The sequence below is a fragment of the Scylla paramamosain genome, chromosome 2 (assembly GCF_035594125.1).
Source record: "Scylla paramamosain isolate STU-SP2022 chromosome 2, ASM3559412v1, whole genome shotgun sequence".
In the NCBI taxonomy this organism is placed as follows: domain Eukaryota; kingdom Metazoa; phylum Arthropoda; class Malacostraca; order Decapoda; family Portunidae; genus Scylla; species Scylla paramamosain.
In genome coordinates this window covers 7,575,001-7,596,766 of record NC_087152.1, presented here as the reverse complement: position 1 = coordinate 7,596,766, position 21,766 = coordinate 7,575,001, and the positions used below count along the sequence as shown (strand labels likewise).

At 38.2% G+C, this 21,766-nt stretch overlaps 1 protein-coding gene across 3 annotated transcripts in view; it reads right to left on the bottom strand.

Annotated features, from left to right (window-relative positions):
- Positions 1-21,766, bottom strand: part of LOC135109491 (FMRFamide receptor-like) — a 217,823-nt gene that overhangs the window by 170,687 nt on the left and 25,370 nt on the right. For 2 of the 3 annotated variants that reach the window (XM_064020872.1, XM_064020879.1), the window contains exon 2: positions 582-633. The exons of the other annotated variant lie outside the window; for it this stretch is intronic. The gene's annotated coding sequence lies outside the window, so the exon portion shown is untranslated. The remainder of the gene's footprint in view (positions 1-581; positions 634-21,766) is intronic. 3 annotated transcript variants of the gene reach the window in all.

The window sequence follows — 21,766 nt, the reverse complement described above, 5'->3', positions numbered from 1 at the left end:
TACATGCTTCTAAATCTTACTGCCAAAGAGAATATTTTCGTTAGTAGTTCGCTTATAACACATTTATTTCACTATGAGAATAAAAGTACAGATTAGAGTTCCTAGTCCCTTCGCTTTGTTACTTTCATTATCTTTTACGACTCACAGGAAAAGAGAAGTAGTATTTTCTTTCAGATTTGACCAACGAGAGAGCGACAAGACTCTTCACCTTCACCAGAGGGAGAAATAATGATGCAAAAGGTAATGCTAATAATTATAATAAAATACTCAACCAATAAATGTGAGTTTGGCGGAACCAGGAATTCTGGGAACGATTAGTTCCAAATATTGAACACCTGAACGATCAAAGCCATTTAGTGAAATTATAATTAAATGAACACTTATTTATATATTTCTTTTACCTCAACATTCAACATCAAGCAGCAAGAATGTCTGACTTATTCCCGTAAACTGTAAAGCATAAGTGAAGTTTAAAGTTGTTGCCCTTTGATCTATTAGTCAACATTAAACATATCATTTCATACCTCCTTCCTGCCGCCACCTTCTCTCCTGCCATGCCCGATATTCTAGTGGGTACTGACCTGCCTCATGCTACAGCAAGCCAAGTTAAGTCGCGGCTTGTCAACTCACCACCTGGAGGAAAAGAAAAGTACAAGTAATTAATGGTCACGGCCTGTCAACTCACCATCTGGAGACTAAGGAGAGAGAGAGAGAGAGAGAGAGAGAGAGAGAGAGAGAGAGAGAGAGAGAGAGAGAGAGAGAGAGAGAGAGAGAGAGAAAGAGAGAGATAATGAAACAGGAGTGCACACCTTCATGAACACCAGTCCTTCCTCACACACACACACACACACACACACACACACACACACACACACACACACACACACACACACACACACACACACACACACACACAAGGCAGTATAGCTGAGCAATATTTTCATCGATTCTTGAGCAACAAAATAAAAGTGTGACACACCAAGTTTCCGCTGCAACGAGATTGATATTTTCGTCAGACTACTGACATACGCTGAAAATAACGAGATGTTTTTCCTTATCACTTAAAAATTTTGAGTTATTGATAGATACGCACTATATTTCAAGTAAGAATAAATACAGGTTGAATCACGTATCACCGACAACCTTACTAAGATCGTTTGTGTGGTATATATCTTATGTTCACATCGCTGACGTTATTATATCTACCATGATAAAATTAAAACTCATTTGTATTTTACACCTAATGATCATTTTCACCCTCCCAAACCTAATCTAACCTAACCTCCCTCCCGCGTGAATATCGACAAACACTACAAAATTTAGGAGTCTTATGTACAATCGGAATGTCTTTTCCTTCTGTTTTTGTGTCCTTGTATTCTTCCATTTCTCTGAACCATAACTAAACTTCTTTATTCTTTTCGGTTCCCATGGAAAGGGATTCAGAGACGATTTAAAATATTTTTTTTTACTTTTGGTATCCATAATGTGACACTTACAGACAGGTACGTCAAACAAGTCACATCTGTACACATCTCATGCAGCCAGAGGACTAAAAGCACCTACACACACACACACACACACACACACACACACACACACACACACACAGAGAGAGAGAGAGAGAGAGAGAGAGAGAGAGAGAGAGAGAGAGAGAGAGAGAGAGAGAGAGAGAGAGAGAGAGAGAGAGAGAGAGAGAGAGAGAGAGAGAGAGAGAGAGAGAGAGAGAGAGAGAGAGAGAAACTAACGAACAAATAAAAAAAAACAAATCTACAACGTCCTCAAACAAGGGATATTCATACGCCATCAGCAATGTTTCCCCCACCCTTCCTCTTCCGCTTGTGTTCTCTTTCCCTTGTGCAATGCCCTTCCACCTCTCCCTTGTCCAGCGTCCTTCCGTCACCCTGGTATACCTTGGTGCACTAGACTGGAGATGAAAATAATTAAATACAGGTAAAGGCCCTTCGTTCAAACACCAGGACTCACTGCGCACATACACCACACTAGCTTCTCTTCAGATTCGTGGATAAAATCAATGACACCTGTGCGAGTTGCTGTATTGCCGCCTTTTCCCCCCTGGTAGTTATTTCAGAGGAATAAAGTTAGTATTTGGATTTTTTTATTTTATTTTACATTTTAGTTTCAACAGGATTATTGATTGTTTTTTTTTTTTTTTCTTGCGTTGGAGTCAATTTCTTCTAGTCATATATTTGATTTTTTTTTAATATCCTCCCAAATTGTTGTTAGTACTGGGTATTGTACTTCCTCAGTGCTCGAGATAACGCACCTTCTATTATCATTATTATTATCTCTGCTATCATAATCAGTCATTACTAATAGACGTAGCGCCATTATAATACAACAATTACTAAAGTTTCGGTGTAATTTAGAGCACAAGAACATAATGACAGTAGGGAAGCCGGTAAGCCATACGCGGCAGTTCCTTTATAATTTGTGTACCTATCGTATGTCGGCTTGTCTTTCCTATGCTTAAATTTACCTAATACTCATTTTTAAGAACTCACAATTCATATCCCTTAAAATATCAGGGTCTTGAAAGTAAGGCCTAACAAAATATCTAAATATGTTATGTAACTGAACCCACGAGCTGAAGGACGATTTTGCTATTAGGTTTCAGATCTACATAATTTTGTTCTATTTTTCATGTGTGCATTGGAGGCCAGTCAAGGAGAAATAATAATAATAATAATAATAATAATAATAATAATAATAATAATAATAATAATAATAATAATAATAATAATAATAATAATAACGAAATAAAATAAAAAGACTGCAGATCATGTTGTTCTAAAGAGGAAACAGAAGAGGAATCTAAACGAATGAGGAATTTAGATTAAGGTAAACATATATTTGTTCTTTGCTTACCACGCAGGCAAAAACAAAATCCCTAACGTTTGAGCCACGAAGCCCACCACGACACCCAGCTTTCCTTCCTCTCGTTCCACATTATACGAGTACAATATTATGAAAGGCAGCGGGCCCAGTATGATCACATTACCTCGCTGGGATGTGATGGAACAAGATACACTGTGTCTGGAGGCTTACTATGGCTCGTGTTATGAAAGCTGACAGTTGTACACATATCCTTGTTACATTAATAATTGAATATATAAACTCACATAAACATAAAGGAAAACGGACAGACAGTCACACTGGCAGACAGACAAATAGACAAAGACTCTCTCTCTCTCTCTCTCTCTCTCTCTCTCTCTCTCTCTCTCTCTCTCTCTCTCTCTCTCTCTCTCTCTCTCTCTCTCTCTCTCTCTCTCTCTCTCTCTCTCTCTCGGTAATGCTTTAATGCAAAAATTCTTCAGGTACTGAAACGCATCATATAATTCCATTTCCGCACAGCGATGCTTAGGGATATCCGGACATTATACCAAGCCAACCGTACCCTCGCGTCCCTCCGAACACCGAACGTCCATCACGAGGCAAGAGCGCATCAGCAATGACCATAAGGCAAATTAGAATGCCAATCCGTTCCCTGGAAAACCTTGTTACGTGGAAAATTGTATCTCTCATTCAGAAAGTGAGGGCAGTTGCTCTTTAAAGTTATAGTTAGCTGTGATATCCGTCAGAAAAAAGAAAAAAAAATAACAACAGCAATGCATAGAGGCCAAAAATAATGTAAATTACGATTAATACTTAGGAGTGTTAAAAGTAGGAATCACGGAGTAATATTGAAATTGAGACTCCACTAAGTATATGTGGGGCAACCGGGATAAGGTATACGAGGCGCTGTGTGTAATGAAGAAACATAGAAACATACCAGAAAAATAAAAAAAAAATATATATATATATAGTTTTAGTATTACTGTATTCCAGAACCATTGCTTTAAGTTTTTAATACATTTCTAGTTTCTTATTTAATTTTTTATTTACTTTTTTCTTTTCCGTCACCGTGATGTACAAGGCTTATGATCACTACAATATTATAATGGATGTTGGTAATCATTTTGAGATATTAAGTGCAACATACAGTACCCAAGGCTTTCAATATCCGGTGGCTCTTTAGTGCAATAGGTTTAATAATCATCCGCTCATACTGACGATTGACGACAAAGCATCGAAATTAGCGGTCCATAGATGAGCTGGGACACAATAGGCCCCGGTTTGTGAATGTGTATTATACTGATTATCCTGACTATATATGTAAATTTCAAGCCACCTATCACATATCAATATTAGCATCAAAATATCAAACTCTCTCTCTCTCTCTCTCTCTCTCTCTCTCTCTCTCTCTCTCTCTCTCTCTCTCTCTCTCTCTCTCTCTCTCTCTCTCTCTCTCTCTCTCTCTCTCTCTCTGTGTGTGTGTGTGTGTGTGTCATTCTTCTCTTGTCCAGTAAATCTACACAAACACATACATTCTCCCTTCATCCATCTCCGTAGTTACATATTCATCTTGTATGTACATATGCATACATAAATTATCTTTCAGCCTGATGTACATGTCTCTCAATACAAATACACTTCATCTGAGTGGAAGCTGATAATCTAACGAATGCTGTATTCTTTCATGTCTCAACTTTTTTCAATTTGTTTTTCATGTAAAGACTTTTTAATGAGCATCTTTCTTCAGATTCTTTTGTGTTTTTGTTTTAGAACAGAGAGAGAGAGAGAGAGAGAGAGAGAGAGAGAGAGAGAGAGAGAGAGAGAGAGAGAGAGAGAGAGAGAGAGAGAGAGAGAGAGAGAGAGAATCTAGAAACAAAGAAAAAAAGAAAAAATGAAATTATGCAAATGAAAAGAAATGTAGAAACAGAAGAATACCAGGCAACGAAATAAGACGAGAAAATGAGGGAAATGTGAGTCTGGAGAGATGGTGAGAGAGCTGAAAAAGATCAAAGGGGGCTTTTTTTTTTTTTTTGCTTAGGAATAGACGCCTTTACATTTCTTTGCGTTTCCAAGGACGTTACGCTGCGTGCGGGAAAAGGAAGGAAAGACGGGAGGGAAGGCGCAGGATGGACTGAAAAGGAGAGTGAGAGAGAGAGAGAAAATGCGGTCAGAGAAGACAGAATGTTCCTCTCACTGGAGGAAAGAAAGATACATTTGCTCAAAGGAAAGATGTTACATAAAGTTAAAGGGATTTTCATGCGCACAAGTTGGATATAAGTTAACATACGGAATGCTTAACTTTGCTGTTATTTTTAGTAAACCTTAGTAAAATAGAAAATTACTCGCTTATTCTTATAGGTGTCATTGGTGTCTTTTGAAATTATACTTTTAAAATCACATATTTCGTTCAACTGGAAGAGAATGCACTGTAGTGGAAGGATCAAGAACTCCGGAAAAAATCCAAGAACTGGGGATTTAATGCAATTTAATGCAATTTAATACAATTTGACATCACTACATTGGGATTTGCACATAAGCTTATACTTGTCAAAGGTAAAGTAAGAACTACCAGTGAGTTTTCCTAAATATCCTTCTAAAGGCAACATGAAAAAGAGAAAACATATAGTGAACCTTCATGATTTTTCTCCCAAAGACAACAATTACTGAAGAGAAAAACCCAGTGAAGTTACATAATCTGCCTTCCAATGGTAACAAGAAGCATGAGTCGAAAATTATCAATGAACTTTCAATAATTTCCCTCCTATAACAACAACCAGTGTGAAGAGAAAATAACCACCGAATTTCCACGATCTTCCTTCCATATTATAACAGCAAGTAATGCACATGAAGTATAAAAATAGATAGATAGCTTTAATGACCACAGGTAGTTTTCTGCTTAATAGATACTTTATAATACCATTTTTAAGGGGCGGTGCGGGTCTAAATTACAATAACTACATATTATAAGCTTTACAACAGCCATTCATTTAAATAAAAAACGGAAAATAAGAAGCACATGTATAAAAATTCACCTATCCATACATCGAACAGCTCTGCATGAAATGTGTTAGCGCGTGCCTGGGGAGCAACTCATGGGTTTATGTGATCGGATTCAGTATCAAGATTTACTCGACGGATAAAAAAAAAAAAAAAACATTACCATTTAGTTCTTATTTCATATACATGGCAATAATATAGTGTAGAAACAGGAGGGTATTTTATGAGATAAATTCCACGGGGGACGTATTAAAGTGCCTGGCAGGGTATTATGTTCACGAGGGAGAGGATGAAACACTTCAGTATATAGGTATATGAGTATGATATGAGATTTATTCTAGCCGAGTGCAGGAAAGTGACAGTATATGGAGAGTTGAGGGAAGCGCTTGACATTTTCCTTTTCCCAACTCTAAACAGTGGGATGTAAGAGTATTATATAAGCTATACTGCATATAGTGAGTCATGTTAGTATATATATGGTTAGTGTTTAATAATTTTCCATTGTCTTCTAAAAAAAAAAGTATAATCCATTAACACAATACGAGAGTTTGAAGACGATGATTTAATTAGAATGATGGTATAATGATTACTATTTTCACGGTAAAGAGACTGGCTAAGAACAGAGAAAAGAGGAAAAAATGAATAAATAAAGTTTGCAAAAGAGAACAAAGAACAAAAGCGACCAAAAGAGAAAAGTGACCAAAAGAAAACAAACGAGAGCAGAGAGTAAAAGAGAGCAAAAAAGAGCAAAGGGGAGCAGACGGCAAGGGAGTAAAAGAGCAGAGAGCAAAAAACAAAAAACAAAAGAGAACAGATAACAAAAGAGAACAAAAGAAGAAAACAGAGTAAAGAACAAAAGAAATCGGAGAACGAAAGAGTCAAAAGAGCAAGAGAGCAAGAGCGAGCAAAAGAGAGCAGAAAGCAAAAGAGACCAAAAAAAGAACAGTAAGCAAGGGCAGCAAAGAAGAAGAGAGAACAGAGGAAAAGAAAGCAAAGGAGTAAAACAGAACAGAGAGTAGAACAAAGCAAAACAGAGTAGAGACGAAAAGAGACCAAGAAGAGTAGAGGACAAACAAGAGCAAAGGAGCAGAAGACAGCAAGGGAGCAAAAAAGGAGAGAGGGAAAGAGAACAGAAGGCAAAAGAGAAGAAAAGATAATTGTAATGACATTATTGGAAGTAATGAGGCCACCATCAATCAACAAGGTAACCAAATATTGTACAAATAATGGCATAGGAAATAAGATATACGAGGCCATGAGTACCAAAATAAATAAATAAATAATAAATAAATAAATAAATAAAAAAGTGTCATCATTATCACATTTCAATACCATTACTCAGCCAGTAGCAAAAAAATACAGTATTTCTTTTCCCAGGGTGGTAAGCAAGATTTATTAGACCGCATCCTCAAACGTTCGAACATTTTATCTTAGCACTTTATCCAGCACTGGCTCATAGCAGTTTCCAGTGTATTCATGAATCTGATAGTAGTTTAAAAGTAAGTCTAATTCACCAATGGAGGAAAGTGTCCCTTCGATGGTAGATAATGGTATTGATAAGAGAAGAGGATGTTTATCTCTTTCACTGCGACTCGAAACAATCAGCAGCACCAGAAACAATGTGTGAAGTCTTTATAAGTATCTTCAAGAGTGTTAACGATTAAAAAAGAATACATTTTGCAATTTCTTCCCAGTTCAAAGATTAGATGTGGCTAGAGAACAAGTAAAGATATCTCAAAGTGATTGATAATTAGGGAAAGATGGCAAGTGGCAGTCAAAGGGTTAAAATACGTACCCCAAAACTAAGCAATGAAGTTAGTCGAACAGGAAGAAAAAAATAAAAATAAATAAATAGAAAAAAAACAATATGCACTAAGACTAGTTTTCAGCAGTAACACACTCCACACCTACTTGCTTCTGATACCACGGCCTGCACTGCCACCCAAACCTGGAACCCCCAACGTAACACAGATGTCCCCATTTACATGCAAAGTGCAGTTACAACGGAGTGGGGATATAGAAAGCCAGCCACGTGAGAACAGAATTTTCATCGTGGCTCTGAATACTTTCTTAATCACGTCGCCAAAAACAGCCAAGCGTGCGGTGCTCTCCGGTGATGAGGGACAAAAACTGAGCCAGATGATGAGGGAGGAAATAATAAATGTGTTTAATTTCGGAGAGCTTCGGAGTGGGGCATCTATTGAGTGGCAGTTTCCGGGAATTTCAAACAGGGTCAACCATGAGAGAGAGAGAGAGAGAGAGAGAGAGAGAGAGAGAGAGAGAGAGAGAGAGAGAGAGAGAGAGAGAGAGAGAGAGAGAGAGAGAGAGAGAGAGAGAGAGAGAGAGAGAGAGAGAGAGAGAGAGAGAGAGAGAGAGAAATAAGCGAACAGAGACAGATGGAAAGAAAGACAGAGACAGACAGACAAATACACAAACAGACAGACAGAGACAAAACAAACAGACAGGAAGACACACATAGACAAAGAAACGTTTCCAGTTATCGAAAGAACGAATGGAACCCCAATATCTAAATGGGAAGCATCTGCGTCTGTCACAGTACTTTACATAGTCATGGGCGGGGCGTGCATCACTGGTATTGTGTTGGCAATGGGAAGGAGCTATCTAGTTGATGGTCTCCCGCAGTCTCACGCAGAGTATCGCCTAGGAATCAAACACGAAAACTCTTATGTATATTGAAACTGCATATATTTGTCTCTAACTCCCTAACTGCTTTGATATTTCCTCCATCTTAATTCTTTCTTTATCATTTCATATATATATATATATATATATATATATATATATATATATATATATATATATATATATATATATATATATATATATATATATATATATATATATATAATACAACTATCAAAATAATAAAAACTAATTTTTAAAAATAAATAATAAACAAAACAAAACAACAAAATAACAAAATAATAAAAATAAATAATTTAAGACAAATCACTGGAACGGTCACTGTATATATTTAAAGAGACTTACACACCTTGATTACTTGGGTTCACAGTCCTACTAAGCGTCCATTTAAGTGGGGCGAGATAAGTGCTTGAGTGAGAGGGGCGCGTGCACGGAGTTGAAGGTACGCAGGGAAGCCAGGGGAGGATTAGCTAAGAGAAGGGAAAGAGGGAAGGAGAGGGTGAGAGTAGGAGCGTTGAAGGGAATGAAAACTTGTGTGTAGAGGGTGATAAATTGGGAAGGACAAGAGGTAAGGAATATTTGTAGGGACGAAGAGGTGGGGTGAGCTTTACTGTAGATGACGAAAGATGAGGAAGGAGAGGGAAGAGGAGTGAGTGATGAGGGGAAGAAAAATATGGTGTGAAAGAAAAGAGTGAGGAGATGAGAGATGACAGATAGAAAAACAGGTTGAAGGGAGAGGGATGGTTCTTGTGTGTGTGTGTGTGTGTGTGTGTGTGTGTGTGTGTGTGTGTGTGTGTGTGTGTGTGTGTGTGTGTGTGTGTGTACAGGAACAAAAATAAGACACAAACCCTGCCTGAGGAATGAAGAAAAGAGCCAAAATCGAGGAAAGTAAAAAAAAAGGAAAAGAAAAAAGAAAACGAAAAAAATGAAAGGGAATGCAGCTAGATGAGACGGATTGAAATTAATGGAAGGTGTGAGAAAGAGAAAGACAGAAAGAGAGGAACGGAGAGAGAAATGGAAGGTGGCCTATGAATATTCACACACTCGCAAGGATTGAGACTGAAGTGGAATGGCCGGCAATGAACTACCGAGGAAAGGGAACGCGGAGAGAGAAGGAGAAGGGGGGAAAATGATAAAGACGTAACAAGGAGGAGAAAGAGGAGAAAGAGGAGAAGGGTCACCAAGAGAACAAGTGCAAGGTATCTGGGGACAGGGAAAAGAGGAAGGAAGGAAAACAAAATATAGACGGAGGGAAAAGACCGACTAACGAGGGGAGGACAAATGTAATTATACGAGGAGGAGGAAGATCGAAGGAGAAGAAGAAGAAAATTTATTGGTGAAGGAGGTCAATTTGCGAGTGGGCGAAGGAAGAGCATATAAGGAAATGAAGACGAAAGAGAAAGTGAGTGAATGAGTGAGTGGGTGAGTGAAGATGTGAGTAAATGAATAAAGGTGCCAGTAAGTGAGTGAGTGAGTAGGTGAGTAGGTTAATGATCGAGTAAATTAACTGATGATTGAATGAGTGAGGAGGAGGAGGAGGAGGAGGAGGAGGAGGAGGAGGAGGAGGAGGAGGAGGAGGAGGAGGAGGAGGAGGAGGAGAAGGAATTTAGGGAGGAGTGACCGAATAAGTGGAGAAAGAAGGGAGATATAACACAGAGAGAGAGAGAGAGAGAGAGAGAGAGAGAGAGAGAGAGAGAGAGAGAGAGAGAGAGAGAGAGAGAGAGAGAGAGAGAGAATAAACGAAGGAGAGGAGACAGCGAAGAAAGATAATACGCGAAAGATGAGGATGCGTTAATTTTCAAACATTTTACCTGCATGATTAAACAAGGCCATTAACTTGAGGGGGGGGGGGCGCTGATAAGGGAGAGGAGCGAAGAGGTGGAGGTGTGAGGGCGGAGATGCGGCGAAAGCGAGAGAGAGAGAGAGAGAGAGAGAGAGAGAGAGAGAGAGAGAGAGAGAGAGAGAGAGAGAGAGAGAGAGATGGGGAAGGGGGAGGGGAAGTTGAGATCATTCGAGTGGGTGCGGACGTTCGTGAATTATTGAAACAAACACTGAGTGGAGATTACACTGTGGCATTGTGTTCGCCTCTTTTCTACCTCTTCACCCCTAACCTAACCCCCCTTCTCTTCACCTAGGGCCCTAAATCACCCTGACGTCACGCCCCTGCTTACCTGGGAATCATTTTTCACTTACGATAATGTTTTGTACTCTCCACTCAAGGCCTCATCATAGTCACGAAAGGAGGAGGCGGGAAAGAGGGTGATAAGAGGAGGAGAAGGAGGAAGAGACAAAGACGAGTGGAGAGGGGGAGAAATGGGGGAAAAAAAGAGATAAGAGTAGAAGGATGTTTAGAAGAGGGGAGAGGGGTAGAGAAGAGTGGAAAGAGGGAGATGAGAGGAGGGGAAGAGGCAGAGGAGAGAAAAAAGAGGCAGAGAAAAAGCAGAGGAGAAGGAAGGAGACAGAAGAAGTAGATGAAAGGAGGGGCAGAGAGAAGAGAAATGGGAGAGAAAAAGTGAAAGTAGGGTCAGAGAAGTCAGAGAAGGGAAGAAAGGAGAGTTGAGGGGGAAGGAGGTAGAGAAGAGAGGAATGGAGACTGTGTCTGTGTAGTGGGTAAGCAAAAGGAAAGGTAAGGTAACGTAAGCCCAGGTTCATGGAGGTCTTGTCTACAGTACACTATAACACACAGCTCCACCAACCTTTCCTGCCTCTGCCACTACCGTCTGTCTTCAAGCAGTGCGCTGGCCTAACTGACAGCACTTCCCGGCAGAACTATTATTATTTTTCTTCTTCATCGTCAAAAGTGCTATACAATAAAAAGCAAATCCCATCACTAATTACTCCCGTTAACAACTAGATAATCACCATAACAGGAGCGTACACACACACACAAACACACACACACACACACACACACAACGATACAACTGTAATAAAAGTTTTCGTCTCAAGCGGTAATACGACAGGGAGAAAGTAAAAAAAAAAAAAATAGATATAGAAGAAATACGAAGGAGGCAGAGAAGATATGAAGGAAGGATGCAGCTAAGAGGGGAAGAAAGACGAAAAGGGAGACAGGGAAAGGGAGAACTAGTCAAAGAAAAGTGGAGGGAGGTAGAGAAGAGAGGAAAAATAGAGAAGAGGGGAGAGACAAAGAAGAAGGGAAAGACGTAGGAGTAGAGAAGAGAAAAACGAGTCGGAGGAGAAAAATTGAGAAGACCGCAGCAGACAGAGAGAAAAGATGAATGGGGGAAAACAATAGACGAAAGAAACGTCATGAAAGATGGAAAGAAGAGAGACAGGTAAGGAAAAATAAGAAGACAGAAGAACAAGAAAAAAAAAACGAAAATACCAAGGGGAAATGAACGGTAGAAATTAAGGAAGGAAGAAAGGAAGAGGAAAAAAAAAGAAAAATAGAAATGAACAGGAAGGGGAAGTGTAAAGCAAAAGGAGTGGGAAGGAAGGCAGAAAGAAAGAAGGAAAGACAGGAACCTCCGAAGACGTAGAGGAGACAGTGCATGATATAAGTAAAAAAAAGAACGAGGAGAAAAACACGATAACAACGAGACGGAAGAAAAAGAGGAAGAGGAAGAGTTATATGCTGACAGAAGTGAAGTAGAAAAAAAGATAAGGAACACTAGACCAGCATGATTGAAAAGAAAGAATAAGACGAAAGGAAACACCTAATAAAAAAAAAGAGACAATAAAACGACAGAGAATTGCACTAAAAAAATTGCAAAAAAAAAAAAAAAAGACGAAGAAGAATCAGCGAAGTAAACTGAGACAAGGAAAGCGAAGGAGCATATCAAACAGGTGTGAAGAAACGACTAAAAGGAGCACCAGGTAGGGAAGGCGAGGCAGAAGTGAGCCTTGGGACGGTAATAAGAAGCCGGAGGGAAAGATCAATAAAGGGGAAAATTAAATGCTAATAATGCCTTAGAGGGACGGAAACTACTACCTGGAAGGAACATTTTAGCAGGCCCAGACATTTTAAGGGAGTCTGAGAAAAAGGTAAAACATACGAGTTGGGTAATACTGCAAATGGAAGATGGGAAGGGAAATAAATGAGTGGTGGAAATGTGTAGAAATCGGACGGGAGATAATAACATAAATGTGCAGATGGATTGATTCGAAAATGTAGGAGAGAGAGACAGAGAGAGAGAGAGAGAGAGAGAGAGAGAGAGAGAGAGAGAGAGAGAGAGAGAGAGAGAGAGAGAGAGAGAGAGAGAGAGAGAGAGAGAGAGAGAGAGAGAGAGAGAGAGAGAGAGAGAGAGAGAGAGAGAGAGAGAGAGAGAGAGAGAGAGACTATCACGTTTACGGAACAGATGTATGATGCTTTAGTAGAGAAAAAAACTTGAATTTCTTAAGTAATAAATGAGTAGCCTTTACATTTTTCAAAGGTTTATAAGTACACTCGTCCCTTCATATCCCTTCGCATAATATGACACCAATACTGCAGTGCCTTCTATCAATCAATCAGTCAACCAATGAATGAGTTTAGCACCCTCAGACTCCCACTCTCTAAACAGATGCCACTGACACCTTTACAGAATTAGTGAGCTTGATCCGCAATACTGACCTGAAGGGAATATCACCCTCACTTCAAAGGAACCATGCTGGGAATCCCTCATCCCTTTACTGTCCAAACTAAAGGTCCAAGATTAGAACCTGCATAGAACCAATGAGCCTCTTCTGCAGCAACTCCTTCATCTGTACAGAATCCAGCAATGCACCACGGGACACGGTACACTCACTCACTCACTCACACACACACACACACACACACACACACACACACACACACACACACACACACACACACACACACACACACACACACACACACATATAAGCACATAGATAGATAGATAGATAGATAGATAGATAGGTAGATAGATGGATAAATAGATACTAGTAGATAGGTTTATGGGCCACAGCATACATTATACACAAACTCAATATTTACATTATGCTAGGACAGTCTTGACAAACAAATAATAAACATTTTATACCAAAGCTGCAGTCCACAAGAAATTATTCAAATAACAATAAGTATATTAATAAAAAGCAGCTCAAATAACCATGGGGGAATACTTTTTTAGAAATAACATTACAAAATTGTATGTAAAAGAGAAACGCACGTAATATAAACACACACACACACACACACACACACACACACACACACACACACAGGGACAGACGCACCACCTTTAATAATCACGGCTTTCTATTGACCCTTCCCCCGTGCTATAACTTATGCAGGGCGCAATTAATACCGAGTTCTTCTTTCACATTGATTTAGTGAATGGGAAACCGTAACAAATGTGCCTTAAATTTATACAAACGACCTCCGGGGACCGCGTATATTATTGACTGTCGACTCGTGCAATGTCTTATACAGCGGGCAATTCATAGTGTGGTCTTCTTTAATGTTATTTTTGTTGATTAGCTAAATTGGAAAATGTAGCAAATGCATATTAGACTAATATTTACAGTAATAGCATCCAGGGAAAAATTATTATTGACTTTCGATTCCTATAATGACTTACATATGCAAAAAACGTTTAATCCTTTTTTTATTTTTTTTTCTCAGTGATTTACCGGAAAGGAAAAACACAAACATAATTTTCTATATAAAAACACAGGTATAGATGATTGCTGCTCGTCCACTCCTCCAGTGACTCCCACCAGATGCAATACTCGGACTTACTAATTTCTTCCTTCCCACTGATTTACTGAATGGAAACCTTAATTAATGTTCCTAAAATCTATATAAAGGAAGCCATCCATGTACAGGTAACCATTAGTAACTCCACTCCTGCTATGAAATGTAAACAAAACAATGAATATCAAGTTTGTTTGTTTTTTCACTATTTTGACTAATTACTGAATGAGAAACTTCAGGCAAAATTCTTTCTATATAAATAGACGAAAACATCCACAGTAAATGCAGAAAATCACCTGTAATTTTCCGTTGAAGACACACCACTAGAAAGCGCCATGAATACTGTTTTCAGTGTTTTAGAGAAAGGAAACTCCAGCTAAAGTTCCTTAAATTTACATACACGTGGCCGTACAGAGTTTAAATACAGAAAAGCACCGGTAATAATCACATTTTCCACGTTTTCCACCACTGTAACAAATAATGGAGGGCACAATGAACAAATTAACATTATTGTCGTTGATTTAGAGGACGGAAACTTAAGAAAACCTCCCTTAAAGGAAGATACACCTGTCAATGTGTAAAATCACCAGTAATCATCACCTTTTCCATTGGACCTACGTCTGCAGCAAGTAATGGCGGGCGCAATGAATACCGACGCCCTCTCCCACACTGAACTAATGAATGAGAAACCTTCATCTATACAAACGACGCCCGAGGGAGGGTAATTAGACGGAATCAGGTAATTAGGCTAACATGATAGATGGCCCCTAAAACCCAGCTCACTCTCTAATTAGCAAGTGATCCTGCCTGTAGTTTACTGTCTTCCCTCTGTATTTATAGCCGCAAGTATTTTATTTGCCACCTGGATTAAGCTAATAAACCTGTAATGACCAGAGAGTCTTTTTTCCTCTGAGGGTAGTGAGGGAAAGACAGGGATACAGAGGGAGACAGGGACGTACCATCTTTCTTTTAAACTGGAGTCATATTAATTAGTTCATAATCTCGAGCCACTTGAGCTACTCGGGAGAAAATGAGAGGGAGATGCGTGCCTTTGAGGATGTTGTCTGTGTTTCAGGGTTTTATGTTCTTCACTGTCATAAGGATGGTCTTTCCCAGGTGAGAGAGAGAGAGAGAGAGAGAGAGGGGGGGTAAGATTCTACATTGCTATCTAGTAAGTCCTTATTATTCTCGCTATTAGGGAAAGTGTGAATAATAATGAGTTATGATTTGAGCGATTTTCTTAGAGAGAGAGAGAGAGAGAGAGAGAGAGAGAGAGAGAGAGAGAGAGAGAGAGAGAGAGAGAGAGAGAGAGAGAGAGAGAGAGAGAGAGAGAGAGAGAGAGAGAGAGAGAGAGAGAGAGAGAAAAAAAAATGCGTGTGTGTGTGTGTGTGTGTGTGTGTGTGTGTGTGTGTGTGTGTGTGTGTGTGTGTGTGTGTGTGTGTGTGTGTTTATGCAAGAGGTTTACTTGCAAAGGGCAACAAAATTCGTATTAAAAAAAAATACGACTACTCAGGTGCCAGTCCGTAAAGAGAGAGAGAGAGAGAGAGAGAGAGAGAGAGAGAGAGAGAGAGAGAGAGAGAGAGAGAGAGAGAGAGAGAGAGAGAGAGAGAGAGAGAGAGAGAGAGGAGTGGAGGCGTAAATGATTATCCAAAGTTAGTGTTTCAAATTGACAAGTATTGATCACCTTCACTGGCCTCATCACGTCTCTCGCCTTTATTTCAGTAGGGTAATGGAAAATGTTATTTGCCATCACTTCCCTGTTATGATTTTATCCCCCGTCAGTCTCGGCCAGCCGCCTCCGCTACCACCACCACCACCACCACCACCACCACCACCACCAGCAGCATTACCATCATGATTACTTCCGCGATTACCTGATTTTTACAGAGATCGTCATTGCTGTCTAAATTAACCTATACTAATGCTATTATTATTATTATTATTATTATTATTATTATTATTATTATTATTATTATTATTATTATTATTGCTGTTGTTGTTACTATTCTTGTTATTGTTATTATTATTATTCTTACTATTAATATTACTATCATCATTATTACAGTTATTATCATTATCATTTATTATTATTTATTCTTATTGTTATTATTATTATTATTTTTATTATTATTATTATTATTATTATTATTATTATTATTATTATTATAAGCAGCAGCAGCAGTAGTAGTAGTAGTAGTAGTAGTAGTAGTTGTAGTAGTAGTAGTAGTATCATTATTATACTTATAATTACCAAGATCCCTTACTTATAATGGATAAAAGCCGGACGAAAAATTTTCCTCGGCCAGCATATTTACAGTCCAAATATTACTCCAACACGAAAGAATTAGCAGTATTTTAACACTCCGTTTCACTTTGTGTCATCTTGCGCCGGCACTTCAATTGACTAAGTGATGGATATTTTTGGGACGCAGCTAAATGGAGCTTATTGACTTTCCTCACTTGCCAGCACGCCGAGCATTAAGGTACACGTCCCCCTTATTGACAGAGGATTACTTTATCAATGTCACATACACTATTCATCCTTTCCTTTTGTTATTGGATTTGGCCACCCTTCATAAATGCTTGTCTGAACCACGGTAAACCACGCAGGAATAATGTGCCACTCAATACGTTCCTTCCTGGTTTTCTATATAGTTACAGTGACCTTCATCAGTGCAGCATCAAGAATAGCAATGGAGGTAAAATTCTCACTGACGCTTAGTTTCAGGAGGAATATAGTTATTTTCAAGTTGATGATTTCCCGTGCGTCATTCTCTCGGTTATTTACGTCGGTCGCTTACGGAGAAAATTATTGACTGCAGCTTGACATCCTGCTCTCCATCGAACATTAGAGAAGAAGGTTGACGTTTCTTGCTTCTGTGAGTGAGTTTGAGTGTGTCAGTTTGTTGCTGAGTGAGTGGGTGAATAAATAAGTTAGCGAGGGTATGACTGAGTGGGTGAGTGAATGAATGGGCGAGTTTACGGGTGAGTTAGATTTTTAGTGATAGAATAAGTGAGCGAGTGGATGACTAAATGATTAAGTGAGACTGCGTGAGTGAATGAGTGAATCTGTAAATGAATTAGTGATTGTGTTAAATGTGTGAACGCGTGAATCAATGAGTGAGAGTGCGTGAGTATGGAAGTGAGTGAGTGAGTGAATAAACAAACGAACAATGGTGTGATAGATCAAGCACGAAGAGAATATACAAAAAAGTGACTGAGTGAATCAATAAACGGACAAAGGTATAACTGATTTCTGATGAAGCGAGTGACTGAATAAATGAACAAACAAAGAAAAAAAAACTTAGATACATTAAACAGTCCCATTTTCTCGCCTTTTCCTTCTATTCCCTCCCTGCCCCACTGACTGTCACTTTGCCAAGCCATGTTTACGTCTAGAATATTTCCCCTGTAATGAGACGCGAACATTCTACACGCCTGTCTCCTGTACAGGACATCAACAGTACACGGAACCAAGAGACACAGCATTATTGAAAGTCTTCCTCTTCCTTCTCTGACATCCATACCAGGCTTACCGCTCTCTGTGACGCGACCTTCACTGCATAGTTTAATACCGCCCTGTAGATGTCATATTGTCCTTATAAAGTGGAATGGGTGGATGTAGAGAAAGTACATAACGCTGTGCTGTTCGATCTCTCTTATACTACCAGTTTGTTAGTGTGTGTGTGTATGGAATGTAAACTTCGCGTATTAGTTTCTTAATAAGAGAGTAATGTAAACTTTCACCAGTAGTTTGTTAGTAAAAGGGTAAAGGAATATATACACGGCAAACATCAACAAATCCTTGGATAGACGATTTTGCTTTCAAGGGAGAATCTGTTCCTGTTCTTTATCCTTTTAGCATTTAGCATCCACGTCAAAGATGATTTACCCTATTTGTTTTTCTTTACGATCTTCTGTTTTTTATATGCAAGAATACATTTGTCACTCGCCTGTCTCAGCCTTGAATGAATAGTTTACAGAGGTGTGGGTTAGACTCCATCATCCGTTGAGTTAATGTTTCCCTCCTCTATATTTGGTGCCGACTGTCTCACGCTGAGGATATGTTATGAACAGTGAATGTGTGTTTTCCGACGACGAGAGCATAAAAGGAGCAGAGAGAGAGAGAGAGAGAGAGAGAGAGAGAGAGAGAGAGAGAGAGAGAGAGAGAGAGAGAGAGAGAGAGAGAGAGAGAGAGAGAGAGAGAGAGAGGACTAACACACGCGCATACAAACTTGAATAATAAGAACAAGGAAGACAGACTGACACATAAGCAAATAAACACACACACACAGAGAGAGAGAGAGAGAGAGAGAGAGAGAGAGAGAGAGAGAGAGAGAGAGAGAGAGAGGAAACAAATCTAAATAGCAAAACAGCACGCGTGAGAAATAACTAACAAAATATAAATTGAAAACGAGAAACAGATAAAGAGAACAGTTTACTAAAAAGAAGCAAAGTACTCGTGGGAGGTGAGAGTGGCACGGTGCCAGGGAGCGGCGCCAAAACACCAATGTGGCCCCGCAGAGGACGCTACTGCTTCACTTGTTACGCGTCGTTAGGGAGGGAGAGAGGGAGGAAGGGAGGGAGAGAAGGAGGAGAGGGTGAGGAGGAAGAGAAGAAGGAGAGGGTGAGGAGGGAGAGAAGGGCAACGTCTGGTTTATATATATATATATTTTTTTTTTAATACAAGGCTGAGAGTGTTAAGTGACATTGTGTGTGTGTGTGTGTGTGTGTGTGTGTGTGTGTGTGTGCATAAGTACACAAGGTAAATCGATTTGGGTCTACACAGCACAATACTCATAGTGGCTTCCTTCCTTCTTTCCTTCTATTGTTCTTTCCTTATTTCCTTCCTTCTTTCGTTACTTCATTCATTCTTGCATTTCTCTTTAGTTATTTTCCTTATTTACTTACTTATCTACTTTTCTTCCTTTCTTTATTCCCTTCCTTCTTTCTTCTTATTCTTATTATTATTCTTCCTTCCCTTCTCCTCCTCCTCCTCCTCCTCCTCCTCCTCCTCCTCCTCCGCCTCCCAATAGACTGTTCTCAGTTTCTCATCTTCAGTGAATGGTGTAGTTTATTACAAACACTCTGCTAAGGGTCAACAGGTATGTGGTTGTTTGCTCTTCCATTGTATACCTTTATAGACCACCTCTTTCTCCACCACCACCTCCACTCCCTCCTCCTCCTCCTCTTCTTTCTCCTCCTCCTCCTCCTCCTCCTCCTCCTCCTCCTCCTCCTCCTCTTTCTACTTTTCTTCTTCTTTTTCCTCCTCTTTTTTTTTTTCCTCCTTCACCATCAAACAAACCTCCCATGCCACCTAAAGGCCAAAAAAAAAAAATCACTTCCCTTTTCTCCTTTTCATTCTGTCTCTGCTTTCTTCCATCACTCAGGTCTCTCTCTCTCTCTCTCTCTCTCTCTCTCTCTCTCTCTCTCTCTCTCTCTCTCTCTCTCTCTCTCTCTCTCTCTCTCTCTCTCTCTCTCTCTCTCATTGCCTTTTACTGAAAACTGCATTTATTATTTTCAATACACAAAAGCAAAATAGGAATGTGGATTTCATATTTATTTTTTTTCCCATATTTTCATTCGATAACTGATACTTTTTCGCGGTCACTTCGTTCGTATTACACTTTTATCACACTGGCGCGGTCACAAAAGTCACCGATGATTCACTTTCCAAAGGATTCATTCAGGTTATAAATGTATCTCACTTGTTGCTGCGGCAGTGATGGTGGTGATGGTGGTGGTGGTGGTGCCTGTGGTAGTTACACATGATGCTTATTCGTAATGCTTTTACTACTATTGCCACTACTACCACCACCACTACTACCTCTACTACTACAACAACAACAACAACAACAGTAACAACAACAACAACTACTACTACTACTACTATTACTACTACTACTACTACTACCACCACCTCTACTGCTACTATGACCACCACCATCACCACCACCATTACTACTACTACTACTACTACTACTACTACTACTACTACTACTACTACTAGAACAGTTCACCAATATCTAAACCGACCAAACTACACGAGGCTTCATAGTAAATAAACCCAATATATTATAGACACATTGATATACACGGATATACAAAAAGTCTTCCACAAATAAGCTGTTTGATGTCAAAAATATCTGAAAGGAATGGAAACGGAAACAAAAATTCTTTGATAAAACAGAAAGCCAAATAAGATTATTTCAGAGAAGTAAAAGTTGAACCAAACCATTAAAGAGGAAAAGCAAACAAATATTCAAAGGCAATAAAAAATAAAGTAAAGCGGAGTAATAAAAATAAGTAAATAAATAAATAAATAAATACATAAATAAGTGAATAAATAATATGAATAAATAAACAAATATATAAGTAAATAAATAATCAAAATGAAATGAAAATAAAGCACTAAAGAGATCACCGGTTGGAATAATAATAATAATAATAATAATAATAATGATAATAATAATAATAATAATAATAACAACAACAACAACAACAACAACAATAACAACAACAACAACAACAACAACAACAAAATAAATAAAAATAAGTACAAGAAAGAGATCACCGGCTGGAGAAATAATAACAATAATAATATCAACAAATAATAAATAAATAAAAATATTCCCATTAAAGAGATTATCATTTGGGAAGATAATAATTCACCAACGAATATGAACTACACAGCACGCGTTCCTGTTAATTATAAATATTAGAATTACATGGGACAGATTAATGCATTAGGCTTTCGTAGTGAATAGCACCACAAATAATGTACAAAAATGCATATGGAAATACACTGAAAAATTAAATACTGGACATATTCCTCGTTACATTCATCTCGGATTTATTTAAATTTATCTGTTCAGCAGCTTTGAATTTTATGATTACTATTGTTCAGGAATTTATGGAATATGAACAGCAATGTAACCGCAAAACCTAACCTAAATATAAGGTAACCAAACCTAACCTAACAAAAATGATACAGTGATGATAAGATAAAGGAAGACTGATCTATATATCAATTTCAATGTAATATTTGTCTAACACGTTTAAATTTAATGGTTACTATTGTTTAGAAAATCATGAAATATGAAACAAATTGCAACTGCAAAACAAGATAACAGCAATATAAAAAATATCGCACTTGTTACAATATGAAAAAAAAAAAACACATCTTCTGCGCGTCAATAAAAATTACTAATAAAGATTTTGTCTTTTCTACATTTTCAAACAATAGTCGAATATTTTTTTTTCCCACGACTTTTGTATTAATCTTTTACCCTCAGGTTCATGTATATATAAATAAATAAATAAATATATATATATATATATATATATATATATATATATATATATATATATATATATATATATATATATATATATATATATATATATATATATATATATATATATATATATATATATATATATATATATATATATATATATATATATATATATATATATATATATATATATATATATATATATATATATATATATATATATATATATATAACACGGGCACGGTCATAAAAGTCTCCGATGATTCAGTTTCCAAAAATTTCATTGAGAGAT